At 36.9% G+C, this 24434-nt stretch overlaps 1 pseudogene; it reads left to right on the forward strand.

The window, feature by feature from the left end:
- The window catches only part of LOC100457135 (elongin-C-like), a 59939-nt pseudogene extending 36254 nt beyond the window's left edge, over window positions 1–23685 (forward strand).
- The last annotated feature ends 749 nt before the right edge of the window (window positions 23686–24434 follow it).

The following is a 24434-nucleotide window of genomic DNA, read 5'->3' on the forward strand; positions in this document are numbered from 1 at the left end:
GTTCATTTATAGAGAGTTTTATCAATAGCATCTAATCTGCTTATGGTCCTCCTTTTGATTCTTGGTGCTTCTATTCACTCATCTGTTTATTCCTGTGACTGGTATTTACTGAACATCTGTTCTGGGTCAGAGGTGGTGCTAGACCAGGGTACACATACAAGAGTGAGTAAGAGAAACATATTTCTGAAACAAAGGAAAATTAAAATCCAAAACAATATGTGATTAAATAAATCCATGTAAGCATATTAAGGGACTACTGGAAGAAAAGGAGGATATTCTCAGTAGGAATAAGAGTTTAGTTAGTCACCAATTAATAGTAATGTGTTAAGTGAAGAGAAGATGCAGCAAACACTGTTTCTATCCTTGCTAACTTTAAAAATGGAACAGTAATTGCTGAGATAGGTTATGAAAGTATGGCAATTCTAGAATGAGGTTACCTAAGACAGCATTCAGTCACAACTTTGCAAGTGTGTAGTTTTGGTGTCAGAATGGTTTATTTCTGGTTCTGGGATAAGAAAGTCGACTAAAAGAGAGGGTGCTTGAGTTCTAATTCTGATTCTAACATTAATTATCTTTACGACCGTAGACCATCTCAGAGCCCCTCTGTGTATCTTTGTTTCTGTATTCTTTATATGGGAACCATGACACTTGGACTTTCTACTTCACAGGGCTATTTTAAATCCTCAAGGCAGATGATATATACAACTGTCTTAAAAACATCGTACAAATGAAAGGGACTGAGACATTTTAAGGTCATAATATAGGGTTTGCAAAAAGAATGCAAAGGTATCACTTGAAAATAAAATAATTTTAAAAAATTCAACTCAAATCCATGCGCTGGTTGTTCATGATCTAAAAAATTAGTGCATGTTCTGTATGCTGTGTTGCAGTGAGGCCAGCATTGTAGAAAAAGGCACCTTCCACGCTAGATAGAGTTTGCATTTTCTTTAATGTAGCGGAAGGCAGCTGTAGCTTCCTACTGCAAGTGCAAGGCTAACTTTTGTGGTGCCCGGCAATATTAGAAATCTTCTTTTCTTCTCTTCCCTGAATGTTGAGTGATCTGGAATGAAAAACTAACAAGCGCCTGTCAATTCTGAAGCCTCAGCTTTTCTGACAGAAGGTCCACTGGACTTTCTTATCAAGAGAGCCTTTATAAGGAAGCTGGAACTCTCTCTCTCCCAGAAAGGAAACAGAGCTCATCAGAATCTCTGGACCCTTGACTTAGAGGGCATGCTGTCTCCAATGAAGGTCTTTTTTATTCAGATTTGACTTCACATTATGGCTAATCAATACCTCACAACTGTCCATGCCCCAGTCAGATGCACGTCTCTCCATCAGGCAGGGAGGCTTCCTAATTGAGAAAAAGTCAGAGACCCAGGTACCAAGCCCTCGGGCCATAGTCCGGCACCCACTCTCTTTTCATAGCATTCTAGAGATGGTGGAAATAAAATTTAGAGACATGACAGGCACAGCCAAGGAGGATCAATTCCTGTCACTTGCCACCAGTGTTTACTGCTTCCCCAGGTCTTCAGAGGGCGTTTTTCTTTCATAGCTTAGGGGAACTTAACCTTTTAAAAATGGGAAGATGGTGTCTTCATGAATTTTAAATTATTTTTATCTCCAGTGACTAGGATTGTTGATTAGATTAAAATGATTTTTTGTTTTCTCCCCCTACCCCAATACCAAATTTTGTTCAGTCACACATGGCTGGGGGAAAATATAAATGATAGTACTCATATTTGTGGCTACAGATTGAAGGAGACCTATTAGTAAGTACTAGTGTAATAATGTGCCTAAAGAAAATAGCACATTTTCATAACTCCAGTATTGAAGAGGAAGTAGACAAATTTTATTCTCAAATTTGTGGCTGATGTTATCCAATCTATTTACTTATCTAGAAATGATTAAATGAGGTCCAATATCTTGGTGAAACATAAAGCACCTGGCTATTATTTCTAGTTATTTGATAATATGCAAATGCTGTATAATAAGAGATCTGCAGAAGTAAGATTATTTTTAACTTTTCATTTAATTATTTGAGTATCTTTCAAGCATGGCTTAATTTCTCTGTATTTAGACCAGAAGAGAAAATATAATTTTGAAAGCGTTTTTGAGACAGTTACATAAAAATTTCTGCATCATCAATAAGTCTATGATTTTATTGCATTTTTATGACTAGTAAACAAAACTTGTTCAAAATACTAATATTCCATGTGGTTTATGATAGCCTTACGAACAGATAAAAATCTTCTCTCGTCAACCCCAGAAATACTACAGCCAAAGAGTAAAAACACTAGCTGGTTAGCCAATCAATATGTGTTATAGTTTTGATTAGGCTGATTTAGTTGTTTCCCATCCCCTTTGCTGTATATTTACATGCATATGAAGTTGACTACATTGTTGGATATTGAGTAAATAAAAGTGACAACATTTTCTAGCTGACAAAAATGTTTTACAAAGCAACTTTCCAGAAGGTAATATGTAAGAAGAAATTTAGATGAGGTCTCTATTCTTTGCTATTACCCTAAAAAGAAATTTTTACCCACACAAAGAAACTCACATTTAAAAGACAGAATTTGGGGCTTAATGAAATTAACCAGCATGTTTAAGGAATTAAATATCTAGATTTTCAGGTTAAGTTTTTAAGCAGAGTTATTATTCCCCCCAAGATTTTTAGCTATGAAATCTTTCTAAGCCATACTACACATTCCTGCTTTAGTTAGACCAGTGTGCTGAATGGAATCTATTTTTCTTTGATGAATCATGAAAGAATTCAAAGTCCTTTGGGCCTCGGGATCATTATTTTTAACATCAGTTCTCCCTGAACAGAAATGTGGGGATAAAGATCTAAAAAATTTAGTAGCATGGATATCAGTCCCCAGGACATATCCCATAAGCTGCTCTTTAAAAAAATAATAATAATAATAATAAATAAACCCCTATTGCCCATTTAATTTATTTCCATTTGCCTCTTTCTCCTAGGTTGATAGCAAAAAAGTCAATTGAGTGAAGTTTCTGGTTACCCACTCATCAATCTAGACTTTTCCTATGCTATGTGTCTACATTTTAACCAGCATTTGTATGAGCTGAGCAATTTTTATAAGTTGAAAAATACATACAGCCAAACTAACTTCAAAGAAACATGACTGTATGTTGAGCAAAACACCTTCTGGGGAATCTCACTGGCATGAGATAGCTGACCTTGTGTGCCCTGTTCCAATGATTCATAGAAGATACCCATACTTAATAGAAGCTCTTCTTGAAGTCCTGGAATAGGTCATCTACCTCCTCTGGGTTTAGAAAAGATCTATGTATTCTAACTCAAGTACCTATCATTATTCTCTTACAGAAACTTCTATGTGTTCTTTAATTTTTTGAATTGTTGCCTTGCTGAAAAGAGTAACACAAAGAGGCCTTTTGTAATGAGGTATTATCTCAATATGGTAACCTTCCCTCCCCCCCAGTGTGATTTTGATGTTCGGTCTCCTACTTAGCTCTAGAATTCGGAAGATTGCGTTGTATTTTGAGGCTTTTGTTTTACCTGTCTATCTTTTCAATAAGATTCCATTAATTATATTCCATTCTTTCCACTTTGATATCTCATTAAAATCTTATAAATGATCATGCAGTGACCTTGAAGGCTATGCATAATACATGAAAGTAAACCTGCAGTAAAATGTATTCTTTCACTCCTGACTGGCTACATCCCACGCTTCTTTTCCTCTCCCAAGTGACTCCAATTGGGAGAGCTTTGCTAACTGAGTCAAGGTACGTGGGGATGCGCACATCTCCCAGCTCCAGTATCTTTCTTAGTCATGACAGCTGCAATATGTTAATAGCTTCTGTTTGGATGTGATGCCCTGGTTACTACTTAGGGCACTATGCTAATTAACATAGGATGGTGACAACAGGTGCAAATGTCATTTTACATCAGCATCATGCACATGCAAAGATAGCTAGCAGCCCAGAAGCAAGCCAAGAAAATGTTAACTTGAGTCAGCAGCCTTGCAATCTCTGAACAGATCATCTTTAATGCCTATGATTAAAGGATTCGAGGGGCTGCTGATGCTTTTTTTTCCCCTGCAAGAATGATATTTCTGAATATAAGGGATGTCTTCATAAGCTTTTTAAAGTTATGTTTCAACAAAATGCACTTCTATGGCAGATAAGTAAAATGCACAAGGTGTGTATTTATGAAGGTTTCCTTATTGAATAAAAGTTCTGCTGAGCCACATTTATTGCACTGAGCATCATCTGAAATGGACATGGTTTTGCACAAAGTGAAATCCTATCAGTTGGCACTGGGTGATTTTCCCAGCAGATTTATTGCATTTTACTTTATGTATTTGTATGTTTATTTGGAGATTTGGTTTTTTTAGTCATATTCTTCTTACATTTTAATGAAATTGAATAAAAGTGGAAACACAGAAATTCCTCTTAAGACATTACTGCATATATTCAACTTAACAATGAAATGGGTTATTTACCCAAGTAAAGGGAAAATTCACAAACTAATATCTTAAATAAGTAACAAATAATCTTATTCTCTAAAACATAATTTATTATAATTTATACCAAATGATTTAGCTTATGTTTAATAAAGGTCACTGATATACTTTACAAATTGTCCCAAAGAGATTTGTTCATTTACTTCTCTTTAACAATTCAAATTCTGAGTTTATATTTATTATACAATCCAAGAATATTGGAGATTAACAAAGACAGGTGAGGAAATCATGGTAATAACACAAATACATCCTATGAGTTGAACTGGCTACCCTCGTTCCCCACTCACTAGCTGTGAAACCTTGGCCACATCACTTTCTCTCTGAGCTTCATTCAGGTTCCTTATCTGTAAAACAGGAATGCTGGAATTACCTCAGGTATTACAGAATTGCAACTGGGATGCTGAATTAAATTCAATTTAGAAGATTTGCATTTTGTTTGTATCTCTGCAACAGCAGTACTAAGTATACCATGATTATGTTTACACGCCATTAACAGGTAAACTTTGGAGCTACTCCAAGCTTAAGACTATGTCAGATTTACCTTTTTATTTCCACCTGGCACAATGCTTGAGCATAATGGGTGTTCAAAAGTACACTAAATGGATTTGTGAATAACTATATCAGTGGTTCTCAAGCCTTTATGTCTGGGAACCAAAAGAGCTTTAATTACATTGCTATTTATAGTACTGAAAATTAAAACTGAGAATTTTTTAAATACTAATTTATTGAGTAATTAAAATGACTTAATAAATAAACTTACTATATAGTAACATAACATATTTTTATTAACAATTATATTTTCCAAAGCAAAAAAATTTGTACGAAAAGAAGCAGTTTTAAATTTTGTAAATTTCTTTAGCATCTATCTTAATAGAAGACAGCGAGATTTTAATGTCTGCATCTGCAGACATGTGGTTTGGGGACTTCAAAGACCTCCTAAAATCGTCACAGGGATCTCAGAGTTCCCCAACCACACTTTGAGAACCACAATGAGTCTCTCAAAAGGCAGAATCCAGAAAATCCAGTATGTTGGCAACTTATGTAACTGCAATCCAAGTGCATTTTGAAGAGCACAAAGGGATAAACAAAAATCATGTGGTATGAATCATTAGCCATATCGTAGAACAGAGAGCATCAATTTCCAGTAGTTTCATGGTTCCAGAACTTTATTATTAAACATTTTTAATTAATATCTTCAGGAGTATTACATAGAACTTAAGAATCTGAATTTTTGCATTAGATGCAGCTATGGTCAAATCCTGTGTCTGTCACTGTGTGACTTGGATAAGCAACTTTACCTCTCTCAGATTTGTTTTTCTCTTTGGAATAATATAAGTAATAATTTCTGCCTCTGAGTGTTACTGTGAAAACTAAATATGATCATGCAAATATTTAACACAGTGTCTGGGACAGAGTAAACTTCAATGAATGTTAGTGACTAGCAGAGAGAGGAAAAGAAGATGGGATCTTCCTATAAAGGAAGCTCATTCTCTTATAGCCCTTTTAACACATTACAACTCTGTTAAGCCATGACTATTGTTTTAAAGAAATTTAGTCAAAACACACAAAGAAAATATAAATAAAAAGCAAGGAATGTCATTTTTCACTTGTGTGGTTTAAAACTTTAAAGAGAATTCTGTTCATAATCACCAGCCAAACTTCTCGTAACTGTTCTTCCTAGTTCATTTTTTGCACCTCATATGCTTGCAAACCTGGATTATTCCAGCCACCACTCCCCACCAATTCTACTGTCCATCCAGCCTCTGACTCCCTCCCCCACCACCTCTGGTCCACCAATTTTTTTCTTCATCTGAGACCTCTCCCTCAACCTCCAGCCTCTTAGATCGATTGTTTTCCTGCCTGTGCTCGGTTTTGGCATTCCAAACTCCAGGAACCACTCTGGCCAAGACAGATACCCACGGAAGGGAAAAACAAGGAAGAGGAGGAGGAAGGCAGACAAGCAGGAATGAAATTGGATTGAATGAGAAAAAAAAAACTAATTCTCTGAACATTCCTGTATTCGGTAATTTTATGATTTCCTAACATCCAGATATTTATTGCACACCTCCTATATGTCCATTGCCATGTTAGATGCTGGAACAAAACAGACACTGTCTCATTACTCAAGAAACTGAGTGTAGGAGGAGGTAAGCTGAAAATCTGAGACCACAATGAGCCCTCGCCAAAATTCATGTAAATGCTTTTTTGAGTTTTATTTTTGATATTAAACAGAGAATAGCAGAGGAAACAGACAGAAGGTAAAGAGGGCAGACAGGCAAATGCCTTTGAACGACACTCAGTAGAAAGCTTATATGTATTTAGCCCAAAACACAGAGTAAACTATCCCCACACACTCCTTTAAATGAGGCAGGATGGTTTCCAATATATTTTTTACATACTGTCAATCCTGTCTCCCTGTAGTTCCCATTCATTAAATCAATGGCATTTCTCACTTTCAAGATGAGTCACAGTCTAAAACAAAGCAGTTCTTGCCCAGTTTTAAGTCTCCAATTAGACTTTTTTCTAAGTTTATAGCCTTAAAATTCAGATTTGTTGAAAAAGAAATGGATTTTCTAAGTTCTAATAGCTTGAGAGCAATACGAATCCAAAACAAACCTGGGAGATTAGAGCACAGGGTAGTGTAGAGAGATAGAGAGATATAACTTCAGACCAACTTTCCCACAATAGTAAAAGGAAATAGAAGTTTAGTCAAATAGAAAAGTAAAGATGACTGGAGGGGGCAAAACAGCCTTAGATTCTGCCAGGATCCTCAAGAAGAGACTCTGTCCTAATGCCACACAGCACCCTTCCCTCTTTCCTCTGCTGACATCTGCCCTCACTTCCCAAAGACGTCTGTTCCTCTAGGACTTCGTTTCCTCATCATGAAGTTCAGAAGAAAAGACTGACCTAATTGGTAGGGTTGTTGTTGTGAGGACTGCATTCAATAAGTGCTTAAAACAATGCCTGATATGGGAATCACTTAACAAAAATTAGCTGTCATTATAAACAGTATTATGATTATTGCTGTTGTTTTTATCCACATTTAGTTGTGTGTAATCAGCTCCAGTGACCACACTGAGAAGAAAATCATTGTTCAATTCCCACCTATGAGTGAGAATATGCGGTGGGGTGGGGGGAGGGGGGAGGGATAGCATTGGGAGATATACCTAATACTAGATGACGAGTTGGTGGGTGCAGCGCACCAGCATGGCACATGTATACATATGTAACTTACCTGCACATTGCGCACATGTACCATAAAACCTAAAGTATAATAATAATAATAATAATAATAATAATAAAAGAAAAAAAAAAGAAAAAAAAAAAAGAAAGAAGAGAATCAGAGACACTGTGGGAGGAAAAAATCATAAGGTGTTGGAAAGGGAAATTAGCAGGTTAGAGGACACCTTTTTTTAAAAAATTTTATTCAACTGAATATTAATTGAACACTTATTAGCACAGGTCTGTGACCAGGATGCAAACATAACCACAAAGAACCAGCTGGATCCTAACCAAACGCATCTGCCCTGAAGGAAACGAATGCTCCTGCAGACTACAGATAGCAGATGCTGCTCTCATCCTTCCTACAGCAGCATTTACCACTGGTCTGATGACCACTAAGAACCAACAGAGATTGTCAGGAAGCCTCATCCTTCCCTTCCCTCCACCCTGGGGCTCACTCACTCCACCCTCCGTTGGTCCCTGTCACCAAGAAAGCAAGGTAGCAGTAGAAAGAAGGGTCTGTTTTATGAAAGTTGTGTTGCTATGGAGGTAGATTTATAGACAATAATGAGTCATGTCAGGCATTGCAGGATTTTGAAGAAAGAAATAAAATCAGTTTTAAGGCTTTTTGTAGAATATGGAGTTTCCTTTATAGGCAAGGAGAATTTGACACAGAAGTTATCCCCCAAATTTGTTCTAAAAGTTTCACTATTTTGAAGCGCACATTTAAAAACACAAAACTGAATGAGGACCTCACACGTCTTTACTGACTTCTCACTTGCACAATTCTTAAGCCTATGTGCTCTAGAGTTGTAGTAACTCGTATTACCATTCCAATCCTAACTGGCTCCCATAATTCCACCCAATCCATTTCTCACTTCACTATCATATAAATAATGTACAGAGGACTGCAGAAGCCTCATGTCTACCTATGGATACATGGGAATCACTTGGAATACAGGAGCTATTGCTGAGAATTGTTTTCTCACTGCAGCTTATTTCTTTATCTTATGCTTCTGTTTTCCACTCCTAACTATTTATTCCTCTTAGAATTCTTTTTTCTCCATTAAATGTGTATATTATATACTGGAAAGTTATTACTGTGCTTTTCTGTTGCACTTCTCTAGCCATGGATCTGTCTTTTCATCATTAGCATTAGGTACTCTCAGGTTCAAAATATTTGGTGAAAAGAATTTATTGGCTTTTTCTCATCATGACTTATGAGGTGAAATTAAAAGTTCATGTTTATTTCACATATAAGTAACTTTTCCCATGATCCGATACATCTAGGATTATAGGATGAGAGGCCAGACATAAGCCACTTTTGTTTTGCATTTTTTTTTTCTTTTGAGACAGAGTTTTGCTCTTGTTTTCCAGGCTGGAGTACAATGGCTTTATCTCGGCTCACCACAACCTCCGCCACCTGGGTTCAAGTGATTCTCCTGCCTCAGCCTCCCGAGTAGCTGGGATTACAGACGTGTGCCACCATGCCCAGCTAATTTTTTTTGTATTTTTAGTAGAGACAGTGTTTCTCCATGTTGGTCAGGCTGGTCTCAAACTTCCTACCTCAGGTGATCCGCCCACCTTGGCCTCCCAAAGTGCTGGGATTACGGGCGTGAGCCATCGCGCCTGGCTCATTTTGCATCTTATCACACATGGCTGAACACCACATACATGCAACAGCCACTTTGTAAGTGGGCACTGGCTAGAAGGAGAGAAAAGAAAGGGGATGAGAAAGGAAAAGAAGAGTGAAAATGGAATAGGAGCAGCCACCCCTGCATCTGCATATACTGGCAACCTGCCTGTTGGCCAAGCTCAAATTATGTGTGTTCCAAGGGCACTCTGTGCAACGAATCTCCTAGTCTGATCAATTTATTAATGAGATCTTTTAAAAAATAAACTTTTGTATATACTTTTTTTTAAGCTACAACATTTTTAAATAGAGACTGTTGACCTAAAAATAATTAACCCGTGGAATTTCTCCCTGGAAAATTATCAAATGCCACTGGATTTTGGAAATGAGTAGCTCAACATCTTATCCCAAATGGACTCTGAAATATGAGATGATACTTTCTGACTGTTTAGATTTGAACATTTTGTCTCAAGTAATTTGTTGACAGTTCTGGTTACTAGTGCTACATAACAAATTATAGTCATTCCTCTGTATCTGTGGGTGACTGGTTCCAGGAACCCCTGCAGATACCAAAAATCTGCAGACATTCAAGTCCCCTATATAAAATGGTGCAGTTTTTGCCTATAACCTACACACACCCTCCTGTATACTTGGCATTATCTCTATCTCTAATAGCTAATACAATGTAAATGTTGTATAAATAGTTGTTATACTGTAATTTTGTAATTTTTTTTCAAATGTTTGATCTGCAGTTTATTGAAACCAGGGATGTGGCCCATAGATACGGAGGGAGGGGTAACTGTAACCCAAAACTTAGCAGCAAACATACGCATTATATTGAGCTATTAGGTTCTGTGAGTCGGTAATTCAGGCATGGCTTCCTGGGAATGGCTTGTCTCTGCTCTGTAATGTCAGGGTTCCCAGCTAGAAGACTCAAAGGCTGGGGGTGAATCAATAACCAGGGGCTGAAGTCATCTGGAGGCATCTTCGCCACATGCCTGGTGGTGGATGCTGGCTGCCACCTGGCACCTCAGCCTGTTGGCAGGAACACCTACAAGTGGCCTCTACCTGTCCCTGGGCTTCCTCATTGCATGGAAGCTTAGGATGATCAGACTTCTACATGGTGGGTCAGGGTTTCAGGAGTTGAGTGTCCTGGCCAACAAAGCAGCGCCGCAATGTCTCTTCTAACTCAGCCTCAGAAATCACACGCATTACTTCCACTGCATTCTCCCATCGATAAGCAACTCACAAGCCGCCCAGGTTCACAGAGGAGAGAATTCGACATTCTTTCCTGAAAGGACTGTGGCAAGGTTCTAGAATAGCATGTAGGATAGGAAGTTGCATTGCAGCCCTCTTTGGAAAATTCAATCGGCCACCTCAATTCAAGAAAATCACTGATGAGAAATAATGGGGAAAATGTCATTTGACTCATTCATTACTCAGTATATACCAATTCCAGTTGATTGATTCAGTTTTTCACTTGTTAATCAGTTGTTTTGCATTTGGAAGGTCCAATAAAATCTCCCTTTCCTCCTTGTATTCTTTTTCATTTAAAAAAATAGTGTTGAGAAAAGATAAACAATGTATAAGAAAGCAGAAATTCCTAAATGATACTTCAGAATAGCTTAACTAAGAAAATTATTTTGTGAAAATGCAAACTGAAAAATACATTTTAGGATTTTGTGCTGGTGTCATGAAAGGCAAGATTCAGACTTCAGAGTCTATGAGCTGGGAGGTTTTAAAAGATTCTAGAGCAATTAGAGAGACTGGAAGTCACTTCTTAAGCCATGGCTAGAAGATTTCTGGCAAGAAGAAATTAATAGATTCCTCAAAATATGGATATGTGTGTGAGCATAGCTATAAGACATATGCACTAGAATACTGCACTGGTAAAATGGAAAATAGATTTCCTGAAGTATTGAAATATTATGTGTCCTCTGAGAGGAAGCTTGGCTCTGTGTAATTACTAATCTTTGCTAATTTTTGTAATCCTTTGCATTTCAGATATTATTTGGCAATATAACCCTGAATGTTTAAGCTCTCACTTTTGTTTTTCATAACTATATATATAACCTTTCCAGTGACACTTTAAGAGGAAATGGAAAGTTGCACCGTACATCTCAAACCCGTAACATATTAGTAAATACTTCAGAGCCAGAAGTTAGCTTATACCATATCCTAGTAAAATGTTGCCTTTTAAACCATTCTACAAGTGCAAGTCCTTTAAAAAAATCTATTTTCTTCACAAAGGGATATTTAGCTAGTGGAATTATAACTCCTTGGCTTGGCTCATGAATTGTGCTTGCTAAATGAAGCTTCCTCGGAAATCCATGCGGCATTTACGGGGCTTTTAACTCCAAAAAGGCAAATCCTGACTGGGCCCACTAATACCGAGCACATATTATTTTCATGCACTTCCATTTGCGTGTGCAAATACCCATATTTGCTCATGGAAATTGCCCAGGCAGGCAGATGATAATTTGGAAAAAGGACAGCCCTATTCAGCATGCACCAATGCATGAAGAAACACATGCTTTCAGTGCACGAAGATTGCCCAATCTGTGGGTAGTTCAAGGAGAAAAAAAAATGAATGTTCTTGTATGTTTGGCAGGTGAATTGACAAATAAGGAGGATGCACTTAAAGGAGGCTGCTAAAAAGTTAGCATTATTTCACAGTAATTTTATTCTAGCTTTGCTTATATAATTCACAGTCGTTTTTCAGCTTGGGGAAAAAAACTAGGCTGAAGACAAGAATTAACTACTCTATTTCCTCCTCTTTAATTTCCAGTGTCAGTTTTCATGGTTATTTTTGTTCTCCGTTTCTGCCTTCTGTGAATACATGTATGTGAATAACTGTCCTTTTTGCTCAGTTGAAATATATTTGGCAATGTGAAAACCAGCTTCTCTCGCTTCTGCTACCTTAATTACCTTTGTTAATTCTGCTGTTTCTTTTCTGCCCCCACATTTCACCATCCATCCTCTTCCTTATCAAACTGGTGACCTATTTTTCTTTCCGTAACACTCATTATTCTATCTTCTTAAAAAGTGGGCTGAATGGAAATGGGATGGAGAACTAAAGTATTGATGCATGGCAGTGTTATTGTGTGCCACTTCTGGGTGGCTGAGTTTCTTCAGGAGTCACACTGGTAGCAAGTAGAGTCTATTTGTAATAACACAAATATCACTGTTTTACCCCTCCAATAATTAAGACCTCTGTAAAGCCCCTTACCTCCATGTATTTCAGGTGTCTCCAATTGGCTCATACATGGGTGTGGTTCCCCAGCATGCTATACCTGCTGACTTCAGCACCACACATTTCATCTTTACAACATGCCATTGCCCCTCCAGAACATACATCTCTAGTTGCCAGACACTGGGTCTGCTGGATACGGCACTAACTTTGGGCACTACTGTCCTTACACACATCATAACTTACTACTACTGCTAATACATCTGAGCCCCTGAAGAACCAGTGTCATTGGCTGTTGGCCTGCAAAATGGATAAGAATGTCTCTCTCTCTCCTCATGTATTACATTATGTTAAATGGCTGCAACCAAAACATTATACTGTGTCTCCATTCTTCACTTTGTCAAACATGTCTTTTTATTTTAACTTACAGATCCTGTTCAAGAGTCACTGTAAGACTCAGGCATGAGTCCAGTTGGTACAGGGGGAAGAATTCCCCTGGGTAATAGACACTGCCACCCGAGAAAGGCCCAGAGACTCTCTTTCCTTCAGGAGTCCTAGGTGTTGTTATTGAATCAAGCTTCTTATGCATGGCAACTCCTTTGCATAGGATGAGTTATCTATTAGTAAGATCCCTAGTCCCTCCCAAAAAGAGATTTTTGGGGGACCACCCCTTCCAGTACAGCTCACAGGCTCACACATCTTTGAACCTCGGCAATCAACACAACTTGAGCTATAGCCAGGACCCCTATCACACTTTGTATTCATTTCTATTGGTTCTTCTGTCTAAAGTGATCATTTAGCTCATTGTTTCTCAGAGGAACAATATTAGCCTTAAAGTTTTCGTGGGAGTTTTGTCATTTCATATGTCATTAAGAATTACTTTTTTGGCTAAAAAGAAAAGAAAAGGGAAAAGGAATAAAAGAGAGGCAGAGGGAGATAGATAACCTGCAGAGTCAGCATTAGGAGTAATCTCCCAGCCACCCACTGTGAGGGGATTTACCCACTGTACCTTCAGATTCACAAGTCACTTCAGAGAGAGAGGCAAGAAGATAACTCCTGTAAATGTCAGTCTCTTAGATTACCCTGTTGTTAAAAGGGTTATTTTACACGCTGAATATTTTTTTAATCTGATTAAGGTAAAATTAAGATTGAGATTAAGATAAGACTAAGTGGGTATCCACTTGTTTAAAAGAAAATGGTAATAAGAGAAGAAAAGACTTAAAAGGTCAGAAGAGGGGAGAAGAAGGGAGGAAGAGAGAGAGATTTTTCTGTTTTAATTTTTCTTTCTTTTTTTAATTATTTATTTATTTATTTATTTATTTTTATTTATTTTTTTGAGACAGAGTCTCCCTCTGTCGCCCAGGCTGGAGTGCAGTGGTGCAATCTCGGGTCATTGCAACCTCTGCCTCCAGGTTTACAGGCCTGTGCCACTACACCCTGCTAATTTTTGTATTTTTAGTACAGACAGAGTTTCGCCATGTTGCCCAGGCTTGTTTTGGGGTTTTTGGGTTTTGTTTTGTTTTGTTTTGTTTTGTTGCTGTGACAGAGTCTCGCTCTGTTGCCCAGGCTGGAGTGCAGTGGTGTGATGTTGGCTCACTACAACCTCTGCCTCTTGGGTTCAAGAGATTCTCATGCCTCAGCCTCCCAAGTAGCTGATATAACAGGTGTGTGCCACCATGCCCGGCTAACTTTTGTATTTTTAGTAGAGATGGGGTTTCACCATGTTGACCAGGCTGGTCTGGCCCTCAAGTTACCACAAGTGATCCGCCTGCCTCGGCCTCCCGAAGTGCTGGGATTATGGGCGTGAGCCACCATGCCCGACCTGAGGCTGGTCTTGAACTGCTGGACTCAAGTGATCTCCCACCTTGGCCTCCAAAGCGTTGGGATTACAGGCATGAGCCACCATGCCCCAACCTTGAGGTATTTCTTTGATAAGGTATTTATCCAAAAAAGTTTGAATAGGTACATCAAACATATTAGTTTAAAAAGGTCATAGTTTTGGTCAGGGTACAAAAACTGTACCATAAATAGGGCAACCATTAGGCTGGCCAAATTATCTCAGCTTATAAGGGAAAATGAAAACAAAAGATAAAGAAATATATAATGATTTATCTCCGAAACCAATGTAAGCTGTCATCATGCAAATTTTTAGCTTCTTCATGGAGGTGGCCCAGCTGTATAAAAAAAATGCACAATTTTATTAAAAAATAACTATAAATCTGATGCACAAATGTTAATAAACCATGTCTTATTGGTAACAAATAAAGTTCCCTTCATCCAACTTTTCAAAATTAAGGTTTATTTAAAAAGGAGGATATTAAAAATTACCTATTTAAATCATGTTTTATTTGCCGTTCTTAATTTAAAGAATTCTTTCATGTAGCAATAATAGTCTATTTTAAAACTATTACATGGATATATCAACCATTCCAAATTTCTACTAAAGGAAACCACAGTTATTTTGACTGAGCATAATTTGTTCTAACTTTGATGAAGAGTGTGTGTGTATGTGTGTTTTAATAAAGTCTGTATCATAGCTCTAATATTAAAACTAGGACTAAAACAAGACACACATGATTAATAAATATCCTTGGGCAACTGGAAAGCTTATTTCATATACGAGAATGTGTACTAAGTAGACATTCTTCTAAAAGTTGCTCATAGAAGGACTCTATCATTCCCAATTGTTGAACCATTAAATCCATTACATGATGATACATATTAACCATATTAAATCCATTACATGATGATACAGCATTTTAGATATTTATTATAAATTTTCCTTATATTTTTCCCTATATATTTATATATATTTCCTTATATATTTCCTTAACATACAGCATAACTTTGGGCAATCATGCAAATGTGGGTGTTTCACTTCTGGTAAGAAAATGTAAAATATGAAATGTGTTTAACTATGCTGGCTCATTTTCATGTACTGAAAAGAATAAACAGTGAACTTCTGTTTCCAAATTGCTCACTATTTAAAACTCAGTGTAACTCTTCATTTTTCAGATTTATCTTGCTCATTCTTTGTTAATTAAGAAATGCTTAAAAAAATCAATCTCTGGTCAAATTCATTCTGCAGTTAATAGGCGCCCATATAGCAGCTTACTGCCTAATTACTCCATGTATTTGTTACCCGGCCTATGTTCCATTAGTAAACATTTAAAATTTAAACAGGGTAATTTGTTCATATTACAATAAAATCTTTACTTCTTTTCACCTGAAGCATATCAGCATGGGTCAGAAGTTAATGAAAGTCTAGATGAACATCAATAGTGAGGTTAACTTCAGCTAAGCTGTAGAATCTGAGGTCCAGGATCATGTACCCTTTGGTAGCTTATTTTTCCTACCTGCGTAGTGGGGTTATAGAAAAAATTATAATTTTAATTGATTATAAAATTGGCCATGGTAAGGACCTGTCTCATTTTCAGCTTCCCCTCTAAAAAGCTAAAACACTCTAAATTTGCTATACTTTAACTAGGTAACCTCCCCGGCATTCACCAAAGTTGCCAATGGTCTGTCTTCCTAAATATCTAGCGCTAAGATATAGTACATGCTATGTTAATATTGAATGAATAAATGAAGGGAAATGTCCTGTTTAAAAGGCCAAACAATTCCTTCCTAAAATCCAGTCCAAATTCATTTAATCCAATCCTGTTTGTTTCTCCTGAATGATTTTTGGTACCTGAGTGATGTGTTAATATTGATTCTGAAAATAAGATGTTATTGCTATCTTTATTACTTTCTGACAGCTTTCTCAAACATTTGCTCCAATGTTTTCTTCTCCTCATTGTTTTTCCAGCAGCACACTTTCTTGGGTCTTGAACTGTCCATCCTCTCGGTACCATACTTAACCCAAAGACATCTAAATCACTGTCCCATTTCCTCTCACATGTTAAAAAAAAAAAAAATCCCTGCTCAAAAAGAACACACTCTGCTTTTTCATTTATCCCCATAGTTTCACACATGTAGCAATTTTATGTCCAAAATGTAAGTTATTAGAAATTCTCTTTGAAGAGAGAAACATTAAAAATGTGATTAAATCATTTTATTAATCCACTTTACACTGGGATTCTTCTTTTCTAAAATCAGAAAGATCACATGAAAATTTTTAAATTATAAAATATCATATTTCATCCACTTTATTCATCTATAAGTGGCAGTGATCAAAATAATTAATATACTTTATTTTTAATGTTTTATAATGTAGGCTTGATTATCTCTCTTTCAAAGTGAATGTGCAAATGTCACCCTTTTATTTTTTTTCAAAAAAATTGCAGCCATCATTATCAACCCAAAAGAAAGATCTTGGTTCTAACTAGTAAGGGTTTCTTTGCTGCCCATAACTTTGCTTGCCCTATAGTTACCCAAAACTCTGATTAATCTGAGTTTTATCTAGTTTTAAATCTAGGTAATATTTATCTAGAGCCAAGGGGTCACACCTAGTTTGCCAGTCTCTGAAAAGAATCATTCCCAACACATCTGTTTCAGCATCATTTATGCTAAATTATTGTTGAGAGAAAGATTAAAAAGAATTAACCATTTTGCTTCCACAAGTACTAGGAACCTTCTCCTCCTCCCACCCCAGAAAATGCACACTCAGACATGTACCCCAGACCTGGCCTGAAAGCCCTGGGGTTTCACACACCCTCTGAAGTTCATCCTCCAAACATAGATTTTTTTAAATCCCAGCTTTAGTCAGAGGGTAACAAACCCCAAGACAATGGTGCAAAACTTGTGATGGGGAACTATGTCAAGCTGTATGGAGATTTTTAGAAACTTCTGTTGTTTGACTGAATGGACTCATTCTTTCAACAAAAACTTTTTAAGCCATTGCTATGGACTAGATAGATTCAGGAATATAGCAGTGAACAAAATCATCAACGGCTCTCACAGAATTTACATTTTAGATAAAAAAGATTAAGATATCTAAAAGAAAGGTCCAAAAAAAATTAAGAAAACTATAGTAAGAAGCACAGATGCTACGGCGGGCAAAGAAATAGACCAAGCGATTTGATCAGGCAGAATTATGGTGCCTTTCCATGGAGAAGGAGCTAAGGTTAAAACGTCTCTGAGGAGCACAGCCACAAACAGCAGCACTAAAATGTTCATGTAGGCTTAGCAGTTGGCTTCTTCAGCAGAGAAACGGAGGGATATTAAAGGAAAGCTGTCTTTACCCAAGTTTCTTCTCCAGGGACTGAAAAATGCCAACTTTACCCTCAGTCCTCAGGCTTTAAATCCCGTCTCTAAAATCTTCATGTTAAAGGAGGTGGCGGGGCGGGGTAGGGTGGGGACATTTTTTCCATAGCAGTGTAAATTCTCTTTTAAATAAAAGTTTGTCAGTATTTATCAAAAGCCTTAAAATTCTTAGAATTCATCGACTCTCATGTTTGTGCAAAAAGCCATATGTGCAAGAGTATTTGTTTTTGCTGGGTTTATCTCAACAAAAGAAATAGCCAAATTCCATCAACAGCCCACTAATTATATCAAATTTCATATATTTATACTTTGTTTACTGTGTGTCCATAAAAACAACATGAGTTAGATCTATGTGTCCTAAACTGAAAGAAGGTCCAAAATACATTTTTTAAAATTTCCAAAATAAAGGTACAGAATTTTATATATATATATATATATACACACACACACATTTGTATAAAAAGAAAAGGATAAACTCCATATATATATCTGCATAGAATATTTCCAGAAAGAAATAAAAGAGATATACAAGTCTGGTTGCCTATGGGGAGAAGTAGGAGGCTCAGGTGGAAGGGGAACTTATTTTTCATTATATGCTATTTGAAATTTTACAATGGACATACATTCCTTTTTTAATAAAAATAAGCTAGATCCAAAAGTGACTAGAGTTTTTTTAACGCATGTCTTTGACTTGGATATTCTAAGAAGCTTTCAAAAAATTGTTGATGAGAAACATATGTATTGTAAGGATTCCCTATTAATTTAATATAGCAAAAATGTGTAACAGTAAGAGACTGTAAATAAATGATAGTTTATTCATAAAGTGATAACGACAGTTTATTCATAAAGTGGAATGCTTTCCAGACACAAACAAAAATGTTATGGAAATACATTTACTGACATGAAACATTTTAATTAAATATTGTTTAAATTGAAAAAGCAGGTAATACGTGTAATGTGTGTGTATGTATATATGTGTGTGTATATGTGTGAGTGTATGTGCATGTGTGTGGGGTTAACGGTGGAGAGACTTTGAAAACATTTTATTCTCTTGTGAATGATTATCTGTGTTTTCTCTGTGCTTTGCAGCAAGGCATTTTCTTTGTTTCTTTTTTTTTCTTTTCTTTTGAGATGGAGTCTCACTCTGTAGCCAGGCTGGAGTGCAGTGGCACAATCTATGCTCACTGCAACCTCTGCCTCCCAGGTTCAAGCAATTCTCCTGCCTCAGCCTCCCGAGTAGCTGGGACGACAGGTGCACACCACCACGCCCAGCTAGTTTTTGTATTTTTAGTAGAGACAGGGTTTCACCATGTTGGCCAGGATGGTCTCAATCTCTTGACCTTGTGATCCACCCACACTGGCCTCCCAAAGTGCTGGGATTACAGGCGTGAGCCACCGCACCCAGCCCAGCAAAGCATTTTCACTTTCACATACATTTGACTTATGAAAAACGACACAGGGTGGGGAACATCACACACCGGGGCCTGTTGTGGGGTGGGGGAATGGGGGATGGATAGCATTAGGAGAAATACCTAATGTAAATGACGAGTTAATGGGTGCAGCAAACCAACATAGCACATGTATACATATGTAACAAACCTGCACGTTGTGCATATGCACCCTAGAACTTAAAGTATAATAATAAAAAAAGAAGGTAAAAAGGAGAAGCATAGTATAAATATATCTTGCATTACAAAAATTGCATACATAAACATATTTGCATAGTTTGGTTCTGGAATCAACAAATAATCTTTGGATGGCAAAGTTCAGGATACCAAGGAAAAGAATTAAAGATAGACAAGGCATGACCAAGCATTACTTAATGACATGCAGCATAGCCCAAGGTGGGGATCTATAGCAAAGGGTCTTAGGCCACAAGGCCAGTGTGTGGTCACTGGCAACTCTGGTAGGAGTAAGAGAGAATTAGATACAGGGATTACCAAGAAAAAGAGAGCTCTAGAAGGATTCTGAAAGTGCTCAATAAGTTTTGCCTTGGCTGGCCTCAAATATCACCAAGTAAGAGCAACATGAAAAAAAATCATGCTTATGATATAGTTTGTCTGTGTCCCCACTCAAATCTCATCTTGAATCCTGTAATTCCCAGGTGTCATGAGAGGGACCCGGTGGAGGGTAATTGAATCGTGGGGCGGTTCTTTCCCATACTGTTCTTGTGATAGTGAATAAGTCTCATGAGATCTAATGGTTTTATAAAGGGGAGATCCCCTGCACACAATCTCTTGTCTGCTGCCATGTTAGACGTGACTTTGCTCCTCATTCACCTTCTACCATGATTTTGAGGCCTCCCCAGTCATGTGGAACTCTGAGTCAGTTAAACCTCTTTCCTTTATCAATTACCTAGTCTCGAGTATGTCTTTATTAGCAGCGTGGGAACAGACTAATACAGTGTTCTTTATGCTTACATGGAGGTTCAGGGGACCTCTGAGTTGCTTTACCTGAAATGAGATCTCTTCATTGAGTTTGTTGTACAATTACAACATAGATGGCATATTTTTCCTGATATTTTCTAAGAGCAAAAGCTAAGCTAAAAACTCAATTTCTGACCTGAAAAGAATGCAAAAAAAAAAAAAACAACAAAAAAAAAACCTACTTTCTTTAAAAGTTATCTTGTTTGGCAGACATGTATATCTAAACTCCAGCAAATCTATATAAACTTGCTATTTGGAGATGCATAAAACTTGAGTAACTCTAATTTGTTTGTGGATGTTTTATCCCTCAATCAACCTTTAAGAGTATTTTATTTCTTTTCCTCTTTTAATCTGTTTAAGGGGTATGGGGAGAAATAAGATCCCTTAAGTATACTATTTAGGTCTTTCCCCTCTCCTTTCTAAGAAGCTCATAAATCAAAATAAAAAAATTCACACTTGTTCCCTCTCAGCAATATTTATTGAGGACTCCGACTGTGTACACAGCTCAATCTCCCAGATACTACAAAGAGAAATAGCAGAATTATCCCCTGCCACAGGGCACTTACAGAGAGAAACAAAAACATGTGCTCCACAGGCTGTATGCAAAGGAAACTTCTAAAATATAAAACCAATTGCTCCCCGTGTGTGAGTTTATATATTTCCAACTCAAAGCCACAGAGATTCCACAGAATAGGACAAATGAGCCTAAGACAAAATTGAGATCTTAAATGGCATTTAAAATCTGATTTCTGAAAAGATTCTCATACAAGAAATGAACAGAGAATAAACAAAACAACACAAAACAAAACAAAATACATTCGATACCAAGTGCTAAACTGCTCCATATAGAAATTAGTATCATAGGACCGACATTAATATCATTGGGTTAGGAGTCTTTTTTTTTTTTTTCCTGCTTTCATTGAGGTCTAGTATGCACATAGTAAAATGCTGGAAATGCACTAATAAGCATATGACTGAATAGAGTTTGGCACGTGTAACCAACACCCACATCATGATCTAAAACATTCCAGCACTCCAGCAGGCTTCCTCTTGCTTCTTCCCAGTCATATTGCACACCCCATACCTAAAGTTCATCACGGGCCTGTCTTCTGCCAGACACAGGAGACTGGCCAAGAAAAAACCCTCTAGTGTGCCCATTAAGAAGAAGGAGAACGTAATTTCATGAAAGCCAGCAGGTGAGAATAGGAGATAGTAACAACATGGTGGCACTAGGAGCATGTCAGGAGAGGTATTTGCACATTTCCCTCTCCCGGCCTGAACACTGCTCCCTCCACCACCAACACTGGCCAGTTCCCACTCTCTCCAGAGCCAGCTCAGAGGTCGTTTGTAAAAAGCCTTTCCTATTCCTTCCAGCACAGGGAACTGCATCTACTATGTGCTCCAGAGTTCCCTGCATTTAGCTCTGTTAAAGTCGTGTTTGTACCATTTTGTTTGTAATCAAGCATATGTCTCCCTTTGAAACTGTGTGTCTCTTGAATAATGAAATCTGATTTTATTTGTTTTTGTGTACCCCCCACAAACTCCTAGCAGTCACATGCAAACAAATATGTATATTCTGTATATATTATGTTTCATAGCTGAATTAGTTGAAGGAAGATCCAGAAAACTAGTGATTAAAAGACTAGGTCCTGGTTCTTTTTCTTCCACCACTACTAAAACACTTTAGAAAGTACACACAGTTTTTCTGTTTCTTCCTTTTATTCTCATTTACTACGAATCAAATTTGACGATTTTGCCCACTGATGTACTTCCAGGGCCTAGACTACATCCTGGAACTCGATCAGCTGTTAATAGATATTTTCTAAATACCTGAATGAGTGGGTGAATGAATAAAAGCCTCCCCTTGTGCAGTTATTGTAAGGTCATGCCTTCTTGATCTCTTAATTATAAGGGGATATAAATATTCAGCTGCTACATACTGTATTAAACGTGAAATCAAATGTGATGGAAGAAGAGTTCTATGTGTTATTGATATTGAAAAGAAGACATGAGTGTCATTTTACATGAGTGTCATCACTGCCATTATTGTACTCCTCCATAGACCTGCAAATCTTGCGGGTGAGCAACATGCTGGATAATTTTCATGGAGCAACTCATGCATCCACAAATCCTTTCAGCTTTGGGAAAAAATGTGGACTCACAGAAATATTCATTTTTTCACTCTCTGATTTAGTATGTTTTCTCTCTTGTGCACACATATATTTTCACACTCCTTCTCTTCATCTCTTCACTTCCTTCTAAAGGTTGATTGCCATTCCCCAATGCATTTCCATAAATCTTGTAAGTACACAATATCAGTCCTCTTCTCATGATAACTACCAGCTCAATGTGTGTCTTAGTGGGACCCTGTGTCCCCCTCCCATCCTGACACACCTACCTTGACACACCATACCTAGATTCTAATCCAGGACTCTCAGAATCTCATCTCTATTGGAAAAAAGTCCTAATCCTTTCCAGAAAGTTCTATGAACATCTTAAGTTAAATTAAGACTTGCCCTTTTCTAACACATCCTTAGTCCCCAGAATTCTGAGTCAGGGTGAAGATTCAGAGGTCTCTAGCTTAGCCTGCTGATTCAGAAGATTGTTCTTCCTTTCTCTATGGTGCCAGCTCAGTCCCAAAGATTTACACAATTGCTTTGTGTCCATGCCTACTCGCCTCCAGTTTCTCCTCCACCTTTTGCTACAGTGACCCCAAATTTGGCTTCTGGTCACGATGACACAATAGTCACACATTGATGCAAAATGCAGAGCAATAACATAGGCTTAAAATATATTTTTAATGTATTTTTAAATATATATTTTAAATATATATTTTAATATGTATATTTTTAAACCTATGTTATTACTCTTCATTTTGGATATATTTTTATATATTGTGTTGAATATTCAATAAATATAAATAGAATATATGTGTGTATATATATATACACATATGTGTATTCAATAAATATAAAAAATAGAATTATATTCAATAAATATAAATAGAATATATGTTGTGTGTGTGTATATATATATATATATCAGGAAAAGGAGAAGAGCTGGCCCTGGAGTAGGGGCTGTGGCCAAGCGCAGGAACCTAGCTGCAGTGACGGACAAGAAACTATTGTAGTTCCTAAGGCAATGAAATAGGATTTCACACGAACATAATAGATGGAGAGAAACAATCCTATGGAGGTTGTGGAGGCAGAGATGCCACATATGTCAAGTTAAAATCTTCTGACAGTCATAATTTTATGGTAAAAAGAGAATATGCCCTAACATCAGGAACAATAACACCCATGTTGAGCGACCCAGTTCAGTTGTGGAAAATGAAGCCATCGAAGTGAATTTTAGAACGATCCCTTCACATGTGCTATTAAATGTACTTATTCCATCTACAAGGTTTTCTATACTAACAGCTCTACTGAGAATGCCAAATTCCCAATTGCACCTGAAATTACATTGAAATTGCTGATGGCTGTGAACTCCCTAGAATGTTAAATAAAATAAAATCTAATACAACGCTAAATTTTTTAAACATGTAATTCCCATAGTTAGAAATTCTTTCATATTTTCTGTTGCCTCTATGCAGTTGCAAACTATGAAGTTCATTGAAAAGCTGATTACTGTCAGAGTTGAAATTTGGTCCCTGTATAAATCAGTTCAAGATATTTTCATAAACTAAAAAATTAACAAATATGCCAATTTGTTATATCTTATCCCTTGGTGAGACTTTAAGTTACAGCAGTAACTGTACAGTAAATGCTGAGAATTAAGTTTAAATGTGTAAGTACCACATATAAACACGGACTACCTACTGACATGTTTGCAGTGCTTTTTTAAAAAAACCTTGTTCTGAATTTATTATACTTATGGCTAGCATTGCTCAAATTATACAAATATTTCAGCATAAACGTGCTTTAACTTAGTTAAGACATTGATTTTTATGACAAATACATAAGAATTGATCTTCTGTAAGTGTCTTTTGACGAAAACAAAAAGGAATGGTCAGGCTCACAAACATAGTAAGAATGTTATTATAATGTTTTTCAACATTGTTCTGAATATCTTCAGCAGCATGAATAGCAAATGAATGAATAAATAACCTCAGAAGAAGGAAATCAGACTGCCATTATTTACAAATAGTATGCTTGTGTATATAGAAAATACAAAAGAGTATAAAAAAAGTATTAGAATTAAATACGAGTTAAGGAAATTAAAAAACTTACTGTAATGGTTAAAGATGTACA

Source organism: Pongo abelii, chromosome 14, assembly GCF_028885655.2.
Source record: "Pongo abelii isolate AG06213 chromosome 14, NHGRI_mPonAbe1-v2.0_pri, whole genome shotgun sequence".
NCBI lineage: Eukaryota > Metazoa > Chordata > Mammalia > Primates > Hominidae > Pongo > Pongo abelii.